The sequence below is a fragment of the Panthera uncia genome (genome assembly GCF_023721935.1).
Source record: "Panthera uncia isolate 11264 chromosome B3 unlocalized genomic scaffold, Puncia_PCG_1.0 HiC_scaffold_1, whole genome shotgun sequence".
In the NCBI taxonomy this organism is placed as follows: domain Eukaryota; kingdom Metazoa; phylum Chordata; class Mammalia; order Carnivora; family Felidae; genus Panthera; species Panthera uncia.
The window spans coordinates 79,904,731-79,928,951 of NW_026057582.1; positions in this window are offsets into that span (position 1 = coordinate 79,904,731).

Here is a 24,221-nt window from a genome sequence, read left to right on the forward strand (position 1 = left end):
AAGAAGTCACCAAAAAAGAGACCTAAAATGCAAAGGGAAAAACAATCTCCCTGAAAAGATGAGAGACTTCCATCTCTTCAGCAGTTTCAGGAAGTAAGAAAGAAATGGAGAAACGAAAACAATCCAGTAAACCGTTCAAGAAGACTAGCCTGGGAGCACTGGGGTGGCTTAGCCAGTTAAGTGTCCAACTCTTGGGTTTGGCTCAGGTCATGATCTCACGGTTCGTGAGTTCAAACCCTGCATCGGACTCCGCGCTGACAGTGCAGAGCATGCTTGGGATTCTCTCCCTTTCCCTCTCTCTCTACCCCTTTCTCTCTCTCTCTCTCTCTTTCAATCTCTCTCTCAAAATAAATAAATAAACTTAAAAATAAAAAAGGAGACTAGCCTGAAAAGCCTTTCCTGGATTATTCTGTTGCTCTCCAGGGGAGAGCTGGGTGTCCATGGTTCCCTTTGGGCGCCTTTATTCCAGTGATGTTGCCAAGAACAAGTTAGAGGAAGTCAGTGCAACATCCAGTCCCCATTTACTGGAGAGTTTGACAAAGAGAAGATTGTCCCTTTGAAGCCTGAAGGACCAACCCAGAAGGTTTGCGGCCATTCTGATCTCCTCAGAATCAAGCTCGGTGTGTAACAACCTTCAGGAAACAGTTAGTAAATGGCTACTGACTTGAACTATTCCATGTTAATCCTACACTGTGTCTGCCTGAGAGTGGGTCTCAAGGGGTTGTTGTCTCTGCATAGTCCTTTCTGAGACTATATTGTAAACAGAAAGAGATTTAGATTGAACATACATTTTAGGCATGGTGATAGTATTTTTCTAAATAAAAAAAGAAATTCTTCTACTTGCGGATAATTTTGTTTTCTGAATTGTAAATTTATTGTATGAAAAGTTTTACAAAGGTATACAAATTAAGTGACATTTAATTTGTTAAAAAGAATAAAATTATATTGAATTGGATATGCTCCAGAAATTGTAGGGTACCTGCAGTAGCCTTAGGTTACAAATGCAAATACATTTCATTATAATTTTGTTCTACAATCAGTGCAGCGTACATAAATAAACTGAGTAAAGCTAGATTGTGTGATAAATATCACTTTCAATCAGTGGCACGTGAGGTCCTGTATCCTTTTGGAATCTTTTAGATGGTCGAACTTTTTAGAGATGGCTTCATCGTTTGGCATCCGCCTGTGAAGATTTAGGTCTTAAGTATAAACTTCCATAACATTGGACAAGGACAGTCTACACAGTCTCTTTCAGACACACTGAGAAAGGACCATTTGTAATCATGAATAATGGGGAAAATGATTTCTTTTGGGGGAAATCTGAAAATTGAATACTTGTAAGACTATTGCTCAGAATAAAAGGTTTTCATTTTCTAATCTAATTACAAAAATGTGAATAAATTGGATAACTACAAGGCCACAATCTGTCAATTTAGAGCACTCTGACAGGACTGTATCTCAACTTGGTTTCTGACTTTCCTTTTTCTATTTGAATGTATACATCACAATTAGCCTGGGTCTTTCCCCACATTTATTTATTTATTTTTTTAATATTTAAAATATTTTTTTAACGTTTATTTTTGAGAAGAGAGAGACAGAGCATGAGTGGGGGAGGAGAGAGAAAGAGGGAGACACAGAATCCGAAACGGGTTCCAGGCTCCGAGCTGTCAGCACAGAGCCCGACGCGGGGCTCGAACTCACGGGCCACGAGATCATGACCTGAGCCGAAGCCTGATGCTTAACCGACTGAGCCACCCAGGTGCCCCTCCCCACATTTATTTCATGTGGCAGTGTTTATTTGCGTTCTTGGATGTGAACTAGACTTGGGAAATTGAATCCAGTTTGGGCTATGGAGCCAAGCAGACCATATCTGCCTTGATTTTTCAGATTGTAACTTTTGCCATTTCAGATGATTCTGTAGCTCAGAACACTCGGCAATTTTTCATTCATATGGCATCTTGGAGCTTTGGAAAGGAATCAAATGTTAGTATTTTCCCAATGAAATAGGATTTACTCCATTTTTCCTGCTCTACTTGTAGGTATAACTATAGTTGATTAGGCATGCCAATGCTGTTGTGAATGCAGAATTAGGTACACATTTTTTCAGCAAAAATTTGAGTTTCTGATTGCCATCCAGGTAGCTTTAAGTTTCTTAAAGTGACCCAGACTTCTGGCCTATCATCTCTTCCAAATCTCTCTACTTGTTTCCTGGCTTACCCTTTCATTTTACATTCATTCTCTGTTTCTTTGGTGCTTGGGGAATCCTCCAACAATGGTAGCACCAACTGCTGAAGAGTGAAATGTTCAGTTTAACCATGGGATTTTATTTTGTTTAATACCAAATTACATACTGAAGATGGTGTGGTAAGTGAAATGTAGTAAGGGTAGAAGAAACTACTATCTTCGCTAATAAACACAACTCATATTTAGGGGCGCCTGGGTGGCTCAGTCATTAAAGTGTCAGACTTCAGCTCAGGTCATGATCTCGTGGTTCATGAGTTCTAGCCCTGCATCAGGCTCTGTGCTGACAGCTCAGAGCCTGGAGCCTGCTTCAGATTCTGTCTCCCTCTCTCCCTGCCCCTCTTCCACTCGTGCTCTGTCTCTCTGTCTCTGTCAAAAATAAATAAAAACATTAAAAAAATTTTTAAACACAACTCGTATTTAAAATTACTTTTAAAACACATGCTTTTCTGCAATCTTATACTGGCTTGCATTCTCTGAAGAGAATCTAATCATCCAATATGATGTATTTCCCTGATTTCTGTGGTAAATAAATACATTTTATTTAAAATGCCACCTAATGTTTCTTATCCACTTAAAATGCCATTTTTTCCCCTTTATTTCTCCTCCTGAACTATTTTAAGACCTTACTATATGTAAACAACTAACTGGCACAATTTTTATCCTTGAGGAACTTACAAGGGAGTGTGGGAAAGAGAGATGAATGAAAATAACTACATGACAATACAAATTGCTAACATTTATGGAGATCTTACTATGTCCTGGACATTATATGAGGATCGCAGGGAATTTCATTTAATTCTCTGAATAACATTGCAGGCTAGGTTAATGTTGCTTTCACTATAACAGATGAGGAAATAGGTCCAGAGACTTTGGATTTTTGGCCTAGGTTGAAGAAACTACGTTTTCTGATTTCAAAGAGGAGGGATTTTTACACGATGACTCACAATCTCTCCAAAGACAGAAATGTGGACCCAAGATAATATAAATCCTAAAAGTGATGCAGATCAAATGCACTGGGATGCAGAGAAGGGATATGGCAGGTGGGGAATGTGGGATCAGAATGGATTTGTGGAGTACCTTGGAATTAAACTGAGTCTTGAATGACATCAGGGTGTTGGGATAGGGTGTGTGTGGTGTGTGTGTGTGTGTGTGTGTGTGTGCGCGCGTCTGTGTCTGTGTGCATCTTGATTTATAATTAACCTTCCTTAAAAATGGAAACACATAATCAATGTGTGACTAACATTTCCAAAGAAAGTATTAACCACCAAATATTTCAGTGTAAAAACAATTCAGTATATTTCACAAACATTTTTTAAAAAGACTTGGAAAAGAGGTCCTTTGAGGTAATAATGAAAGATCTGAAGAGGGAGTCTTTACCTTGGTGAAAAAAGGTTAAGATTTAACATGTCAAGTTTAAATTGTCATCGTAATGGGAAAAGACAGTCTACCTCTCTACTTTTAGCTCTGTACACGTTCAGTAATAAATTTAAAAATGCATACTGGAGCTCAGAAGTTGATGTTAGCAAAAATCAATTTCATTCACTTTATGCAATTTTTTGAAAAATCAAAAAATTTTGGAAAAAAGATCCAGTTTATTTAAGTCCATAAGGCTTCATAAAGATTGGGTTTACTGTTTTGCTTTTGGAGGAAGAAAAGGGAAAGTATCCGGTTATAAGATACATATATAAAATATAATATATATATATAGTGTTAATTATAATAATTATAACAGTATAATAATTTTAATAATAGAAAATTATATAACATAATTATAATATAATGTTAATTATAATAATATAAAATATACCTGAAAATTCATTTAATGATGTACTATAGAAAATAATAAAAAGGTTAATTTACTAAGTAGGATATTTGCTTTAAGTAACTCATTAGTGTTGTTTAATGACTTAAAAAGATCAGTACAACACAAAAGTCAAAAAACAGTGAATGATTTATATGTAATTTGGAAGCTTATGAATAATAAGAACTTGAGTAATAACCAGCTGTATCTTTTGCCAGAAGAGTAACCTGTGGTAAATTTTTAGTGTTGTATATTACCAGTGTACACAAAATATAATACAATAAAATAGTGTAAAGAATTATATGTCCCCATCACCCAGTAATTTTTAACCTCGTTGCCAAACTTGTTTCATTTACCCCACCCCTTTCATTTTTATTTTTGATAGAATCTTTTACAAGAAATTTCAGACATCATGTTATTTCTCTCTAAATACTTAAACATCAGGTTATTTCTCTCTAAATGCTAACAACTGAGACCTTTTATGTAGTCATAATACCATTATATACTTAACAAAGTTAGTTAACTTTTTATCACCTAATACCTAGTCCATATACAAAATTTTCAACTGTTTTAAAAATGTCTTTTTTACAGTTGGTTCATTCAATGAGAGATTCAAACAAGGCCCAAGTAGCACAGTTTATTTGGTTTTGTCTTTTAGTCTATAACAGATCCTCCTCCCTTTTTAATGATATTTCTTTAGAAGAAATAAGGTTATTTGTCCTTTGGAATAGTCCATATTTTGGATGTGGCTGTTTAATCAAATAACTTTTTTTTTAATGTTCATTTATTTTTGAGAGAGAGAGAGAGAGAGAGAGAGAGAGAGAGAGAGAGAGAGAGACCCCTAGTGGGGGAGGGGCACCGAGAGGGAGACAGAGAATCCAAAGTAGGCTCTGCATTGCATTATCAGTACAAAGCCTGATGTGGGGCTTGAACTCATGAATCATGAGATCATGACCTAGCTGAAATGAGATGCTCAACCAACTGAGCCACCCAGGCACCCCTCAAATAACTTCTTTACCTTCTACTTTCCACAAATGGTAGTAATATGTTTAGTTTATATTCAGGATAAGATGACTCATTTTAAAATTTCTTAGAAATTTTAAATAGAATTATTTAGTGTCTCAGGTAAGTGAGTCTATAATTTTTACATACAGTAAAAATGAGGTATGTTTTAATATATAATAAAGTGGACAGATCCCAAGTATTCAAATTGGATGAGTTTTGACAATTCTACACTCTCATTTACCCATTATCCAAAACAAGACGTAGCACATTTTTGCCACCCCAGAAGGTTCCTTTATGCCCTTACCCAGTCATCTTCCCTTCCAGAGGCAACCATTCTCTGATTTTATTCAGCACACATTAGTTTTGCCTGTTCTTGGATTTTATATAAATGGCTTCTTTTTCTCAAGAAAACATTTTTAGGACTCATCCATATTTTCGCAGTAATTCTTACCTTTTTTTTTTTTTTTTTTTTTCTGAATAGCATTCAGTTCTATAACTGTGCCTCAATTTTTTATCAATTCTGCTGAGGAACACCTGGATTGTGTACAGTTTTTGGCTACTATGAATATAGCTTCTCTAAAAATTCTTTTCTTTCAGCCTCATTGAAGGATAATTAACAAATGAAATTGTAATATATTTAAAGTGTACAAATGTGATGATTTGATATACATTTATTTACATTGTGAAAGAATGTCCACTGTTGCATTAATTAGCACATTCATCACCTTATTCATTCATTCATTTATTCATTCATTCATTCATTCAGTGAGAATACTTAAGTTCTAGTCTCTTAGCTAATTTTAATTATACAATATAGTAAACATTCTTTTTGTGGGTATGTACTTTCATCTCTCTTGAGTTAAAACCAATATATGATCTCTAAGATATCCTTCTGGAACTTGATAAAATTTTGCCTACTCTAAGATTGCAAAGATATTCTTCCGGAAAGTTTAAAGTTCTAGCTTTTATGTTTAGGTCGAAAATCCATTTTGAATTAATTTTGGGATATGATGTGAAGGGTCCAGGGTCTTTTTTCTTCCAGATACTTGTACAGTCTTTCCAGCACCATTTGTTGAAAAAATACTGCTTTCCCCAAAGAATCTTGTGCCTTTGTTGAAAAATCAATTCTTGTTTTCATGTAAATCTATTTATATCTCCTTCTAATAATAAACTGTCATGATTAGGTTAGGTTTAGAGCAAGTCTTGAATTCAGAAGGTGGAAATTCTTCAACTTAGTCTTTTCAAGGTTGTTTTAACTAATTTGCATTCCCAAATAAGTTTTAGAATCACTGTGTCAATTCCTTCAAAAAGTGTTGCTGGTACTATGTTACCCTTGTGGGACTATAGATCAATTTGGGGATAATGAATATTTAATAATATGAAGTCTCCCAATCAAGAATATAGTGTCTCTTTCCACTTATTAAGATCTTTAAATTTATTAGCAATGCTTTACAGTTTTTAAGACAGAAATAATACATATATTTGGATAAATTTATTCCAAGGAATTTGATTTTTATGCCTTTATAAATGGTGTATATTTTTTAAAATTTTGGTTTTCATTTTTTTTTGGCTAGTATAGAGAAATAAAATTGCTTTTTATATTTCAACCTTATGTCTTGCAATGCATTAAATTTACTCATTAGTTCTAATAGGATCCCCCTCCCTGCCATGAATTTCTTAGGGTTTTCTATGTATTTAACCATATCATCTTGGGGGAAAAAGAATTGTTTTCTTTTTATTATCTTTCTAATATCTATGCCTTTTGTTTATTTTTCCTGTTTTATTGCACTGACTAGAACTTTCAGTAAGAACAATGTTAAAATAGTGAGAATAGACATTGGGGAGAAAGTGGTCAATCTATTGCCATTAAATTTGATGATAAGTATATGTTTTTAATAGATGTCCTTTATTATATTGAGAAAATTCTCTTATTTTTAGTTTTCTGAGAATTTCATCATAAATAAGCATTAAATTTTGTTAAATGCTTTTTATGCACCTAAATGATTTCCCATCTTATTATGTTAATGTGATAAATTCTATTGGTTTTTGAGTATTAAATCAACTTTGCATTCCTGGTATATATGCCATTAATTATGGAATATATCACCCATTTTATATATCACTGGGTTTGGTTTATTAATGTTTCGTTGAGGATTTTTATGTACATCCAAAAGTGATTTTTATCTGCAATTTTATTTCCTTAAATTTTTTTTTTTTTGTAATTTCCTGGTCAAGTTTGTAATTTGAGCTATTACGGCCCCATAAAATGAGTTGGGAAATGTTTCTTTCCTTCTCCTCTATTTTGTGAATAGTTTTGTGTAAGTTTGGTATTATTTCTTCTGAAATGTTTAGTAGAATTCGCCAGTTAGACCATATAGCCCTCAAATTTGTGTATGTGTGTGTGTGTGTGGTATGTATAAAATTTTAATTCAGATTACTTCTCCTGTTTTATATAGGGCTTTTCAGATTTTCTATTTTTGTGTGTGTCAGTTTTCATAAGTTGTATTTCTCAATGTATTTCCATTTCATCAATATTCAAAATATTGGCATATAATTGCTTAAGTATCCTCTTCTTTTTCTTTTAATGACTATAGACCATGTAGCACTATTGCCTCTTTCATTCTGGACACTAGCAATTTGCGTTTTTACTCTCTCTTTTTTTCTTGGCCAGTCTTGCTAGGATTTTATAAAATGTATTAATCTCTTCAAAGAACTGACATTTAAGTTGTTTAGTTGGTGTGTTGTTTTATGTGTCCTATTTCATTAATTTCTGCTTTCTATTTTTTTTTAAATAGAGGGAAGAAAATAAAAGCAGAGATTAATGAAATAGAAAACATAAAACAACACACCAACTAAACAACTTAAATGTTAGTTCAAATTAATTTGCTGTACTTTGCCCACCTTTCTGAAATAAAAGCTGAGATCATTTATTTTAAAGATTTCTTCTTCTTTTTAACATTTCGTCTTTAATCAGGAGTTCAAATCAATAAATTTCTCCCAAGCACTGACTTAGCTGCATCTTACAAATTTTTATCTATTTTATTTTCATAATTATTCAGTTTGAAATACTTTAAATTTTTTTCTAGTGGTTTATTCTTTATCTCATGGGTTATTTAGACATGCGTACATTATTTTCCAAATAAGTTAAGATTTCCTACATATGATTTCTAATTTAATAATGTTGTAGTCAGAGAAATATTCTGTGTGATTTCATTTTCTTGACAGTTTTTAGATTTCTTTTATGACCCTGCATATGATATGTTTTGGTTATCTCATGTGCATTTCCAACAAATTACTTTCTCAGAGTTGTTGGATGGAATGTTCTATAAATGTTAATTTGTTCAGTTTTGTTGGTCGTATTGTTCAGAATTTCTATATTTTTACTTACTTTTCAATGTAGTTGTTTCTATTGGCCTAGCAATTATTGATAGATGGGTGTTAAAATCTCTAATTATCATTGTGGATTTGTGTACTTATCTTTTTGGTACTGCTCAATTTTTGGTCGATGTATTTTGAAGCTTTATCATTAAGTGCATATGTATCTAAAATTCTTATAGCTTTTTAATGAATTGGCCCTTTTATCATTTGAAAATATTTCTAAACTTGTCAATGTTTATTTTTTCTGATAGCTACAACAGCTTTTTCCACCATTTCAGTGTATATCTGTGCCTTTATTTATTTCCTCATTATATTTAAACTGTGTATCTTAATGATAAGTAGTTGGGCCTTACTTTTTTTTTTTTTAATAAAGTTCGTTCTGTTTCTTTTGTTTTTGTTTTTTGAGTTTTTAAATTAATTTTGAGGGAGAGAGAAAGAGAGCACACTTGTGTGTGGATGAGAGCAGAGGAAAAACAGAGAGAGAGAGGGAGAAAGACAATACCAAGCAGCAGAATTCTATTTAATCTCCCTCCTATTCTCTGTGATTTTATGTTTTCTTATGTCTTATCTTAAATACATGGTTATTATTTTTGCTTTAAATTTTCAATAGTCTTAGGTTAAATATAAACACATATGTATATGCACATATTATATTTAAGTATACCGCATATTATAAATATAAGAGAATTTTATATATAAAATATATTTAAATATATACTATATAAAAATATAATATGCATTATATAATGTATTTATATGAAATAATATATAGTAATGGATATAATTAATTATAGATAATAGAGCAATGGATACAAGATTCATTTCCCCTTCTAATATATATTATATATAATAATATATAATATATATTTACACATATATGTAAAAATCTCTTAGATTTACCCACATAGTTACCCTTTTTGGTGATTTTTATTTTTTTTCCTTGTAGGTATAGGCTTCTATTTTGTATCATGTTCTTTAATGCTAAAAGTTTTCCTTTAGCATTTTGCATAGATTGCATTTATCAATATAAAACCTCTTGACCTTGTCTATATGAAATATCTATTTTGCTTTTATTTCTGAGGAATGTATTTGCTATATACAGCATTCTATTTCAACTTTCAGGACTTCAAAGATGTTATTCCATTGCCTTCTGCCTTTTTTTCCTGATGAGAAGTCAGCCATTATTCTTATTATCTGTTCTCTTGCATATAAGTTGTCTTTTTTTTTTCTGGCTATTTTTAAGATTTTCTCCTTTTAGAGTAGTTTGACTATGTTATGCAGAGAATATATGGGTTGATATATTTCATTAATTTCAAAAAACTAGCAGCCATTATCTCTTTGAAATAATTCTTTGCCCCATTCTCTCTCTCTCTCTCTCTCTCTCTCTCTCTCTGTTCTGTTTCTGGAACTTAAATGACACATATATTAGATGATTTGAAATCATTCAATAAATCTGTGACTCCCTCTTCAGTTTATATTTTTTTTTATTTTTCTATTTCTGTTTTATTTCTGTTGCTGTTTTCCAATTCAGTGATCTTTTCTTCTGCTGTGTCCGGTATGCTCTTATGTCCAGTAAGTGAATTTTAAACTTCTTATATTGTTCTAGCATTTCTAATTAGATTTTAAAGATAGTTTTATATATCTTCTGAAAATTTCAATCTCTTCCTTCATCAACTTTCACTAGATATTATAACACATTTACCAGAATTATTTTAAAGTTCAGGATAGCTAAAGTCAATATCTGGGTTATCTGTCAGCTTGTTTCTGTCTTTTTCTTATTGGTCTCATTTTTCTACTTCTTCACATTTAAAAATTTTTATCCTATTTTAATCTATGCCAGTCTTTTGTGTCAATAACATTAGAAACTACCAGCAAAGGGCTTTCCCCTTCTTCTGTCAGGTTGCTACGATCAGTGCTGAGTCAGTCTAATCTGCAGTTGAGCTGAACACAGGCTTTGTGATAGATTTAGTTAGATCCAATTTGCCACTGGCTTCAAATACTTAGAAGTAAGGATCAGCATTTTATTTTCAGTAGGGCTTGCGATATGAGCACTGGTAATTGTCTAGAGATACTTCTGAGTTTAAAAACTCAATTCCTAACTTTTTGAGTTACTGGGAGTCATTTTTGGTCACTGATCAGGGACGTGGTTGTTGAGGTTTGGGGTGGCTGTGGCAATTTCTTAAAGTAAGACAACAATGAATTTGCTGCATCAATTGACCCTTTCGTGAATGATTTTCCTGTGATGCTGTTTGATAGCATTTTACACACAGTAGAACTTCTTTCAAAATTAAACTCAATCCTTTCAAAACTTGCCACTCCTTCATAAACAAAGTTTATGTAATATTCTAAGCCTTTTGCTGTCATTTCAATAATCTTCACAGCATCTCCACCAGAAATAGACTTATCTCAAGAAACCACTTTCTTTGCTCATCCATAAGAAGCAACTCCTCATCCATTACAATTTTATCATGAGATTGCAGCCATTCAGTCACATCTTCAGGTTCCACTTCTGATTTTGGTTCTCTTGCTCTTTCCACCATATTTACATGTATTTCCTTCACCAAAGTCTTGAACTCCCCAAAGTCATCCATGACAGTTGGGAATCAACCTCTAAACTCTTGTTCACATTGATATTTTGCCCTCTTCTCATGAATCACAAATGTTCTTAATGGCATCTAGAATGGTGAATACTTTCCAGGAGGTTTTCAATTTACTTTGCCCAATCCATCAGAGGAATCACTATCTATGGCAGATAGATATATGTATGTAGATAAATATATTTCTTAAATAACAAGACTTGAAGATAAAACTTGCTCCTTGATCTATGGGCTGCAGAATGGATATTGTGTTACCAGGCACGAGAACAACATTAATCTCACTGTACATCTCCATCAGACCTCTTGAATGATCAGGTGCAGTGTCAATGAACAGTGATATTTTGAAAGCAATTTTTTTTTCTTCTGAGCAATTATGCTCAACAGTGGGCTTAAAATATTCAGTAAACCATGTTGTAAACAGATGTGCTGTCATCCAGGCTTTGTTGTTGCATTTCTAGAGCACAGGCGGAATAGATATGACATAATCCTTAAGGATTATGAGTTTTGGAATAGTAAATGAACATTGGCTTCAATTTAAAGTCACCAGCTGCATTAGCCTCTAAAGAGAGTCAGCCTGTCCTCTGAAGCTTTGAGGCCAAAATAAGGCTGTTTTGTCTCTATTGAAAAGCTGTTGTTTAGGGTAGCTACTTCCATTAGTGACCTTAGCTAGCTGGCTCTTCTGGATAACTTGCTGCAGCTTCTACATCAGCACTTGCTTCTCTACCTTGCACTTTATGTTACAGAGGTGGCTAACTTAACCTGTGAACCAACCTCTGCTTCCAACTTTTGTTCTGCCACTTCCCTACCTCTCTCAGCCTTCACAGACCTGAAGAGAGTTAGGGCCTTGCTCACGATTAGGCTTTGGCTTAAGGGAATGGCTTGATCTTCTATCCAGACCACTAAAACTCAAGTGAAAATCTGGCCATTTGGAGTACCCAGGCCCACTACAAGCCTGTATTGTTAACTTATCTTTGATTTTATGATGGCTCCAATGGTGATGGTTATCTTTCACAGATTTATTGTGATTATTGGGTTCAACGCCATAGAGAAGTCCTGATTAAGAATAACATGGCGGGGGGGGGGGAATGTGGGTGGTTCATCGGTTAAGTGACCAATTTCAGCTCAGGTCATGATTTCATGGTTTGTGGGTTCGAGCCCTGCGCTGGGCTCTGTGCTGACAGCTTGGAGTCCGGAACCTGCTTCAGAGTCTGTGTCTCCCTGTCTGCCCCTTCTCCACTCGTGCTCTCTATCTCTCTCAAAAATAAATAAATGTTAAAAAAAAATTTTTAAAAGAATAGCATGGCAGGAACTCAATAAACAAATTGTTCATTCAACTTCATTTTTTCTTCATTGTATCAAATTAGAAGAATGAGATCAGAAAATTAGAACTGTAAACGTACGATGTCAACAGTGTCAAAGTTGAGAGTTTCCTTTTGAAGCACTTGCCAACTATTGTTTGTGGCCTTTACCTTGATGGAACTGAGGTTTATCTTACAGATGCTCAACCATGTGAAAGTTCCCAGAGTTATATGCTGTATGATCAGCTTCCTGTTGTTTTGTCTACTCTCCTGAAAATTCTTGCATCCTGGTTCAGACCTAACATCCCTACATGGTGGAACTATGTCTAAGGCTACATTTCTCTAACCTCTACTTTTTTCCATGGTAATTGGCCCCAGAAGAAATAAGACCTTGTGTTATCGTCAGAGTAACTTTGCAATGGCTGACAGAGTGATATCAGAACTCCGTAGACAAATCTTCCCTTCGTGGGCAGTTTTACCCCTAATGAATATCTACTCAGTACAATTAGTCATTTCAGTACCCTATATTTTAGAACTATTCATATGTTGGTTTATAAATAGCTGGCATAGAAAAGTGGTTTTGGTTTAATAATGCCCTCTATTTTTGATGACACTAAGTACCCTGTTATTCCTAGGAAAATAAATAATAATATACCTCTTACAAAATGCTAATCCCAGTCCATTATTATTAGTTCATTCAATGGGATAGGGTTGAGACAATGTGACACTTAAGTAAAAGCATGAGTGGTAATTATACTTTAAGATGTCCCATAATTAAAATAAAACCTTTATAAAAGAGAACATTTTCCATAGTTAGTTTACAACGTCTCTTGCAAGTTTTTCACTATGTCCATTTTTGCATCTCAAGTAATAAAAGCTATGGGACAATATTGTGTATCATCAATGCCTAACCACAATTACTATTGACATGTTGCTTTTACTTTCCTTCTTTATAAAAAAAAGTCCATGTACGGGAGCACAGCACTTGGGGCTACTGATACATCGTGATGGGCGGGCTGCAGAACACAGATATGGCAATCTGCTTGGCTGACTTTTGCTACACACTGGTGGGGATCATGGACTAGGTCTCAGCAGGTTGAGAGCTGTGCATCCATGCACTGCAGAGTGCTCTGATTACAGCAGGTAGGTGGCTTGAGTGACGGAGAACTTCAGAGAGGTGGGAGTCCAACATAAAGTGATGTGTGATTTACTGGAGTTTGTGGGGACACACGCTATAATTGTATGCTTGGTATAATGTCTGATTGTTGTGTCTTTCATACCCATGGGAGGTCAGTCCCCCATGTAAGTGATAACCCACTGGAGCTTTTGTTGTGAGCGCAATTGAAACATCTGAAATGAATAGCAACTGATTAATTGAAGCCGGTTACATTTTTGGAAAACAAATCAAAGTGATTTGCATGAATCACAATTTGTTACATAATACATTTTGAGGGCACAAATTACCTTTTTAAAGCCTAAGACACATATATACCCACTGGCACGAACAGAAATATAATAAACTGGGCTATAACCACATAATTCACATTGAATACTGGATGCCAAACCTTATGTGAAACAAATGATTTTCCAATAAACTACTCAGGCAGAGCCATATCTGTTCTAAAATTTCAATTGACTATTATTTATACTACCAATAATTCTTCACAATTGTTAACCATGGGACGATGGAACAATTTGTTTTACATATTAGTTTGGGGGGTTTGTGTATTCCCAAGTTGGGAACTGATTTGTAGTCATGTCCCAGAAGATATGGTAAATAAATAGGAAGTCGGAGAGAAGTACTTAGATGGAGGAAACTTCTAGAGTGAAATCATTTCCTTTTTCTAGTTTCGAATAAAAACTGTAGTAAAAATAGTGTTGTCAGCATTAAAGGCAAATATCATCATAATATGTTTTCCTGAATTTAATATTTGCAGTATATTGTAAGAACAGTTGTCTTTAATATCTTTCTTAGACTTATCTGTGTCATTCACATTATTAAAAGCTAGACTATGCAAATATTAATAAAAATAAAAACTGAATTTCAACCCTTATCGGTAACCACTTTTATTTAGCATATATGTGTATGTGTGTATATATGTACACACAGCACACACATATATACACACATACACATATATATGAAATATTCTTAGGAAAATATATAAAATACACAAAAACATATACAAAATGGGACTGTACCACATATGTCACTTTATAATCTGCTTTAAATTTTTTTTTTTATTTTAGAGAGAGAGAGAGAGCACACGGAGCAGGGAGAAAGGCAGAGGCAGAGACAGAATCTTAAGTAGTCTCCACACTCAGCACAGAGCTCAACACAGGGCTTGATCCCATGACCCTGGGATCAAGACCTAAGCTGAAATTAAGAGTTAGACACTCAACTGACTGAGCGACCCAGGCACCCCAATCTGCCTTTTTTATACAATAAAGACACCAAACATTTTTCTGTCAATAAATCTATATCTATACCATCATGGAATATAATTTACTTAACCAAACACTTAACATCATAAATTCGTTTTACTATAATAAGCAAAATATCAAAGAACATCCAGATACATAAATCTAAATATACTTGTTTGATGATTTTGTTGACATCAATTCCTAGATGTGGAATTATGGAATCAGAATGTTATGTAGATTTTGAATGCTTTGGCTCATATTGTAAAATCACCTCTCAATAAACTTGTATTAGAAGTTGCGGTATACACACACACACACACACACACACACACACACACTGGTATAGTATTCAGCCATAAAAAACAATAAAGTTTTGCCATTTGCAACAACAACATGGATGGAACGAGAGAGTATAATGCTAAGTGAAATAAACCAGAGAAAGGCCTATACCATATGATTTCACTCATATGTGGAATTTAAGAAACAAAACAGATGAACATAGAGGGAAAAAAGAGAGAGGCCAACCAAGAAACAGACTCTTAACTATAGAGAACAAACCGAGGGCTGCTGGAGGGGAAATGGGTGAGGGGATGAGTTAAATGGCTGATGGGTATTAAGGAGGGCACTTGTGATAAGCACTGGGTGTTGTATGTCAGTGATTAATCACTAAACCCTACACCTGGAACTAATATTACACTGTATGTTAACTAACTCAATTTTAAATAAAAACTTGGAAGAAAAAAAAGAAATGATTCTTCGGTTTTCTTGTCTAATGACTCCTAACTACAAATGTAAATATCCTTTAACATACGTAGGTCCCTTTCTTACTTTTCTCCCCCCACCTCTTTTTTTCCTTTCATTTATCCATTTCTTTAGAAAAATGAAGAGCAAAGCATCTTTTTGTTTTTCTTAAGTGCAAAAGCTTCCTTCATTTAACAGAAATTTACTAAATTTAATGATAAATTTAAATAATTTCTAACCTTTGCATTAATCCACCTCCAGAAGAAAGGACCACTCACCTTCAGAATTTTGGGATTCCATGTTGTCATTTCTATGACTGTCATTTTTCTCCTGTTAGTGTCCATTAAGAACATTTTCCTAGGGAAAGTCAATGGATAGGCTGTAAATGATATTTCATTTTTTTCAGAAGGAAATGCATTTACTGTAAACATCCCAAATCTAGTTTTTGTCTACAGAGGCCACCAATTACTAATAAGTTGAGAATAGAATGATCCATAGTCTTGTCCTCAATTCACTAGTTCTTATTAATTATAGGTGCATCACCAGAACAGCAGCATGTATTCCAAAAGATATTTGTTTGACCATCACTCAAACTTTTAATCTCTATTTTTAAATGCATTTGATCCATTTTTGACAAAGATATATATTTTTAAATTTACTGAATTAAGAGATTTGAAAGGAAACCAAAATATTCCAACAAAAATACTTTTCTTAAGTGAAAGTTAGAATTTGGGGAATTTCTGACTAATAAAAATATTAGAAAGTCAGAGATATCCCCCCTCAAAAGTGGCTACATAATATGAGCTAGAAAAAGCACATTGATAAGTTCCTGTCTTTTTCCTTCTTTCTTGATTATTTTTTAATTTTAATTTTAGTTTCTATACATTATTATAGTTTCAGGTGTACAATATAGTGATTCAAAATTTCCATACAACACTCAGTGCTCATCGCAACAAGTACACTCTTTAATCCCCATCACCTCTTTCATCCATTCCCCCCACCCACCTCTCCTCTGGTAATCATTAGTTTGTCCTGTATAATTAAGAGTATGTTTCTTGGTTTCTCTCTCTCTCTCTTTTCCCCTTAGCTCATTTGTTTTGTTTCTTAAATTCCACATATTAGTGAAATCATATGGTATTTGCCTTTCTCTGACTGAATTATTTCACTATTATACTCTAGCTCCATCTATGTTGTTGCAAATGACAAGACTTCATTCTTTTTTTTATGGCTGAATACTCTTCCATTGTATATACATACTACGTCTTCTTTATCCATTCACCAATCTATGGAGACTTGGGCTGCTTTCATATCCTGGCTAGTGTAAATAACGATGCTATAAATATAAGTGTGCATGTATCCTTTTGAATTAGTGTTTTTGTGTTTTCTTTAGTGATTTTAATACCATGATATTTCATGATAGGCATAGTAGCATCAATGATTTTTTTTGGCATTGATGCTTTTTAATGAGGATCTAAAGGTTTTTATGCATGTAATTCTAATATATAATCATTATCATTGGTAATATTTTTTCTAGCCAATGTCTTTCCAATGTAATGATGTAAACACCATGAGGTATATGTAATGTGTAAACACATTAGGAAAATAAGTTTCATTGAATTAGGGTAACTCAAGGCAAAATTGTGAACTAAGTGGGATTTATCCTAAGTATTTTCTTTCTTTCTTTAGCTCTTTCTTTCTTTCTTTCCCTCTTTATTTCCTTTTTTTTTTTTTAAAAAAGAGAGAAAGAGAAAGAGAGAATGAGCAGGGGAGGGGCAGAGAAAGAGGGAGAGAGAGAATCTTAAGCAAACTCCATGCCCAGTGTGGATGCTGCCACAGGGCTTGATCTCACCACTGTGAGATCACGAACTGAGCTGAAATCAAGAGTTGGATGCTTAACCAACTGAGCCACCCAGGTGCCCCTATCCTAGGTATTTTCTTAACTCCATTTTTCTCATTTGAAAAATTGTTGAACGTACATAATATTCTAATCATTGTGATAGGAGTAAAAGAATAAGGTATTTCTCTAATCTTAAACAGTTCTCAGTTACCCAGGAAAAGTGAAAAAAAAGTGGCCTGGGTTAAAGAGACCTCTTTAAGGACAGAACTTGTGCAGAGATGGAATGCAGGGAAGAAAATGAATTTCAAGGATTCTGTTGCAATTCTTTATTCTTTTCACTGAATCTACTAACTCCAGGGACACAAGTCCATGTAGGTTCCCCTTTCATGGTGGATGAGGATCAGGACCTTACCATTTTCTTCTCCCTCTTCACAAGAAGTCTCTCCATTGTGGAAGGACACTAACACCTTTGTGTGAATATTTGACATTGGCTTAGAAGATACTGTACACGCTATCTTTCCTCTTCCCAAAGAGGCAGTGCCCAATGGAACAAATCTTTAATGGCAGAATTTCAGGCAACAGCAGCAACAACTTGTTCTGGAGATGTTTTGGGATCTTTCAAACTGCTCAGCATAGACAGCCATTTATTCTGGCCACAAATAAGCCTCACTGTAATTTCTAAATGAAATCATCTTAATAGAAAGCTTTTCTGAAGGAAAAAAAAGATAATATCCAATTGTGAGTGATAACTATGCCATGTGCAAGAATTTATTGTAATATTATTTGGAAATCTCAGTACAACTATAGCCCTCCACTAGTTGTTTACCTTGCTAAGTACAGATAAAAACCACTGACTATGGTGATTCTCTGGGTAATATATATCCTGAGACACACTTGTGACAGTCAAGACAATAGAGTAACGGCTGGAGTGATTTAAGGCTGGAGTTCCTGACCCATGAACTGTGGGCTGGCTGGCATGTGTCTTTCTTAATACACCTATAAGTTAAGATGCTTCCTGTTGTAGGTCATAGGGTCTGGTGCCAACAGATCTCCTGGTCCTGGCTTAGGCTTGTTTTACACATTATTGGGAATTAAACTTGTTGGTACCAGTTCCATCTTTTCCATGAGATGCTCATTAATAAAACTCTAGATGCTCATTATTCATCACATCATAACATACTGGATGACAGTTAATTCACCTAAAGTTTTCACATTTGATAACTTCTTCATTCATGCTAATTGGGTTACTTGGAATTTTCCATCAATCATGGCATCTCATGTTTTGGCTCTTCTGAAAGAACCCATTTGTGAGATATATATTATACCCCAGACATACGCAAGTGAAATTAAGTGTAGCATCTAATTTCAACTATAAGTCATGTCTGCTTTGATTGAGTGGAGGGCACAACTTAGCCCCTCGACAGATTCTTTCTCAAAAGAGGAAAATAAGGCTAAGAGGCATTGCCTTTACCTCAGCCCACTTTACTCAAAACTCCATGGATTCATAGCGGCATGGGAAAAGATTTACATTCAAGGAGACTTTGAAGGAATATTTGCTGCAGGGAGCAGTGTGGGGAAAATGCACTGAAGGTTCTGAGCATTTGGGGAACTGAGCTCTGCAATGTTGCTTTAGGTAGCATTACGATTTTGTTCCTTGTGTTCCTCGTCTATAAGCCCCAACAGGTACAACTGATGTTCTCTTTGGATCACTCCAGCTCTTTAATATGATCAAACTCTGTGGGTGGGAATTCTTGAGGTCTGAGGAAATGTGATGTTGATTTTCTCTACCTTGCTACAAATAGTTCCCCTTTCCATTCACCCACACTCTCCCTTTTAGAGAAACGCTTTGCTCTTTTATTCAAAGCAACTGATTTCTCATTCTAACTTTCATCTGAAATTCATGCTCTGTGTCTTTCTTGTGACGTTATTGAAAAGAAAAACACGGTAGGCTTGAAAAAAGTAAGAATGTTGGTGGTGTACATTTTGCTTTTCTTCTATTTGCTATTATCAGCAATGCTTACAACTTTGATACAGCATATTCCAATAAAAGAGAAACTCAGCAGAGGACATAGGCTCAGGCCGTCTTTGTCCACGACGCATGGTGAGTCATCTTAGCACAATGTGATTGGCTTACAACTACAGCAGTGTCTGCTCACTGGGCCGAATCAGCAGTCATCCGACTGGTTCGGGTATCTTCAAGGTCAAGTAAATAAGCCATTCCTACAGCTCCAAATTTCTCCTTATGCCAACATGCTGCCAGGAGACTAAGTAGGTCACAATCGGACCAGATAATAATTCATTTCAGGTTTCCAGGTTGCTAAGAGCCCCAGCGGCTTTCCTATGTATGGCCCACATTCTCTTCAATCTTGCTCAGCTATTTCCCTTCTGAGGTCTTGCTCTCAGATCTGCATATATTTACATGTTTTAGCCTGTAAGCTTTTTAGCTACAAATTATATAAAATAGAGGTCAGCCCTCTGCCAATATAATTTTTCCCCCCATTTGCTTACTCTAAAAAATAAATAAAAACATGAATGGGAAGAATAAAGAAGTGAAGTCTTTCTATAGAGGTCTTTTAACTCTGACAGTCAAGACCACTGTTGTTTTAATAAATACTACTATCCAGAGTGCTGCATTTTAACTCCGATTTCCAAGGTGCTTTGCTCCAAGCTGATGTTTTACCTACTGTAAATAGAGGGGAAATGGTAGTCCTCAAAAGTTAAAAGACTTATGATCCCTCCCAGTGAGGCCGGATCTTAAGACAATTTATAGACTTGGAAAAAATCTTCCGGACAGTCTTAATTAAGTCACCAGTAGTATGTACTGGAATTTGGCCGTTCTCGGCTTAGTTTTGTTTGTAAAGTTGTGATTAGTAAAAAAACATCGGGTCAGGCCTTTCTGCTTTGCAAGGTCATTGTGGTTCTTCACCCTGAAATCATATTTCTAGAATGAGTTTTTCTTTTGAACTTATGTTTACTTTCATATTTTAATCTGTTTCTTAAGGGTTACTGCTATTTAATTTTCAATCTCCTTCAACATTTCTCAAACTTTCCAAGCACTTTTGGTTTTGCTTCCTTTTTAAAGCATACTATCAAAATATTGTTCATGGGTTTGGGAATAAAGAAGAAATACTACTAATTTATAAATTTGGCAATATTCCATCTCTTATACTTATGTGCTGCTGGCCTAAATGACACATTCGTGTACATTAGAAGAAGCTCTTCTTTCCTTAAAACATTTTCTTATTTGTCAGAACATGGGTTCTCATAAGTAAAGGAATCTACAGTGACTATGAATGGTTCTCCCTGGAGGTGGTCAGTGCACAGTCTGTACCGCTGTATGCAGGAGACATGAAGAGTCTTCAACTTTACCTAAACATTGTTGCCCTAATCATTGCTGTATACTTTCACTGAGGGAATACCATCTTTATAGATAGACTCTGACTGCTGAAACTTGAAGCTGAACTGCAAGTTCAATGGAGATAGTGTTGCACCAATGATTAAAATGGCTGTTAGCTGTGGTAAGAAAAATGGCTCCTTCTCTTAGGATTGTAATGCAAAGCTCCTTTAGCCACAGAACAACACCAGAGGCATGAAACCAATCTTTTCTGAAGAGATTGCCTCCAGAAAAAACAAAACTCTGATGTTAAACAGAGAAGTCTGTAACATAAATCATGCGCTGTAGTGCATGATTATTGGGCACATTATAATCTGCGTATGTACGGTATTTTAAAATACATCTGATGATTAATAAATCATCTACGGGTAATGACATATGGATATCAGAAAAATGGTTCTCTGAGTGCTGTTAAAAACTGCAGAGTAGAATATTGGCGTGTTTCCAAGACTCGATTCACATGCTCTTTCCAAAATCTAAACAACAATGGATCAAATGTTTACCTGGATTAATGGTTTAAGGTAATTATTCTATTAATTCTCAGAAGACCATAATGCAAGTTAAAGATTATGATCTACATTTAATGCCATTTTAGCGATAGCCTATTAAATGTTCATCTTTTACTTTCTGAACAAAGTATACAAATGGAACCCCATTGCCTAGACTAGAGGGTAAAGTCCAAACTCTTTTGCAAGGCATGCAACAGAAGTTCCCTGGCCAAGTTTACTGTCTAGGCTTTTGTTGGTGTATGTGGATGGGTGAGGGGCTTGGACTCTTTCCTGAGTAGGGGCCTTCAGCGTCTGTCCCATGATCATGGGTAAAAGGACAAAAGGGAGCTAACATTAGTGTCTCAGATGAAGGTGTGCTCCGGGATAGATGCAGTGCTTCAGAACTGGATCTGAAGGGAAATGTCTGCCATGGAGATGAGGTTAAATGAAGAGTGTGGTGCTGGGGGCAGCACCTGAAGAAATTTCTGAAGAATGAAACAGTTTGTGGGTAGCATGCATTTATGTTTTTGGACCCTTAGCTTTCTTCAGCTCTTTCTTCAATAATTCAAACATTCACTACATTCCAGTTGTAACAATGATTACTGTTCCCTCTACTTTGAAAGTTTTTCCCATACTGTCCACCTTTTGAATATGTTCTTTAAAAACCAACTCAAGCCTCTACTTCTTTTTCTTTCTCTGGACCTCATGCAAACTTTGATAGTAGCATGTATCCTAAGACATTGTGATTATTTATTTGAAGCCTATTTCTTCTTACAGACTATTAGCTCACTGAGGTCAGGGCAATATTTTCTTTAATTTTTCTCTCCATGGATGGAAACTAAGGTACTTTCAGTAGAGTTTGTGGAATAAAGAAAGAAAAATTATTACTGAGATTTATATCCTGCTCTTACACATACAAAATAGTCCCCTTCACATCATCAAGCCCCAGGTATTTATAAACACTTTTCAGGTGCCAACGACTCATATTGGTAGGTGTTCTGGGGGGGATGGGATTCAATGGCTTGTATATGAGACAAAGGCTTTATTATTGATGAATTTACAATGCAGTTTGAGAAACAAGATATATATATATATATACTTATGAAATCAGCAGGAAGAATACAAGGTAAAGTAAAACATATGCTGGCTTCTTTGTTACAGACCAAGCTCATCATGAGTAAATACCTCAAATGAGGAATATATGTATGGTTTGAAATAACTCCTTCTAGGAACTCCCTTACTATTAAAGCCTTTCTCGTGGAGTAGACAAAGAAATGAAAGATCCTCGTCATGAAAGAAGAACTTTGTCATGTTAACGCTGGAATGAGGGTTTGAGTACTTGACAAGATGGAAGTTGAAGTCACTTACAACCCTGAGGTTCCTCATCACCATGCAGCAATAACCCCATTGGGATGAATGGAGACATTGCTTCAGGAAGAGGGAGAACACGATAACGTCTGTCTGAGAAAATGTTTCAGTCACCAGGATCTGGGGCTCCTGAAGAACAAGCTACTGGACAGTGGGACTGCCTTCTGATTTCCTTTCCTTTCATTTTGTTTGGGACAGCAGTGTTAGAAAACTTTCTAACTAAGATGAAGTTTTCCAAACATACTCTTTTCTTCTTAATGTTCATGATAGCCTCGGGGCTATTTTCATTCTTCCTCTTCTCAAATGGATTGTGTAAACAAACATTCCACTCGTTCTTACCAGGAAGGCTAAATTGCTAACCAGAAATCCCACAGCCTTCAGCAAGCCGTTGCTAAGCGGTGTCAGTAGGACAGAGAGCTTTAGTCATTATTTTGTAGCTAATGTAAACCCATATGAAAATCAATTTGTTTCTATAACCACCTAGAGATATGCTAACTTAGCCCAATAGTGGGTTTTTGTTTTGTTTTGCTCACGGATACTTTCCAAGAAGGTTAGCCTAAAAGGCTGGGAGTGGGGGTGGGAGAGCATTATGCAGTCATAGCATTGGGATACCTATCATTTTCTTTTGACTTCTATTTCACAGAAATAAGGGCTGAGAAAGCCAGCACATGACGAAAGAGCACTTTCTAAGGCAAACATTTTAGTTCAGCATCATATGGCATCACTCAGATCCAATGCCATTTGCTGAAATGGTGTGTGTACTTACAGTTCTTCCTAAGTATGGTAATTAAAGAGGGAAGAGCCATTTACTTCTTTCCTTTGATTTTTAAAGTTGAATTTTTATTGTGTGAGTAGAAAAATGAGAAAATATATGAGCAAAAATTTTTTTTCCCCTTCTTTCCTTTTGTACTCTCTCCAGTATTTAGCCCAGCCATTTACTTCATTTCCAGATTATCAGCACATATAAACCCATTAAGGAAATATGCCTGAAGCAAACACATACCATACAGACTTAAACAAAGATGCAAATGCAGTTTAGAGACTTGGTTAGCTAATAAATTACAACCTGTTTTGACAAAGAAATTTATGGTTTTGTTAAAATACCCTTATATATATCCTTATATACACTCTGACTCTTGTTGATGGATATTTCTCCAGAATGTCATTTTCTGTCAAAGCTCTCTTTAGCCAGTAATTATTGCTGACAACAATCTAGGCCCTGGCACTGTTTGCGGTCACCTCTGGCTGCTAAGAGGAGCAATCTAGACCCCAGCGCACTACAGTTAAATTAAATTATCATAGAGATGCAATATATGCTGCCACACTACCCTAGCCATGCACCCCGAATTGAAAAAAGATTGATAGACTACAGGAATGAATCAACAAATAACTACGTGGGTGGTACCCTAAGATATTTACTTCTGCAAACATTGATATAGATAAATGGAATGTGGCTTAAAGATCGTGTTCTCCTGAAAAAGAAAGGGTAGTTTGTTTGTTTTCCACTATAACTATCAGCTCTCAAGTGATAGTGACAATGTGTTCATGTTTCCCATATATGGGTCCATATATTTGGTGTAAGACTCCCCTCCATGTAACTAACATTAATTCCTATGTAACGTTGTATGTCAACTATCCTTCAATAA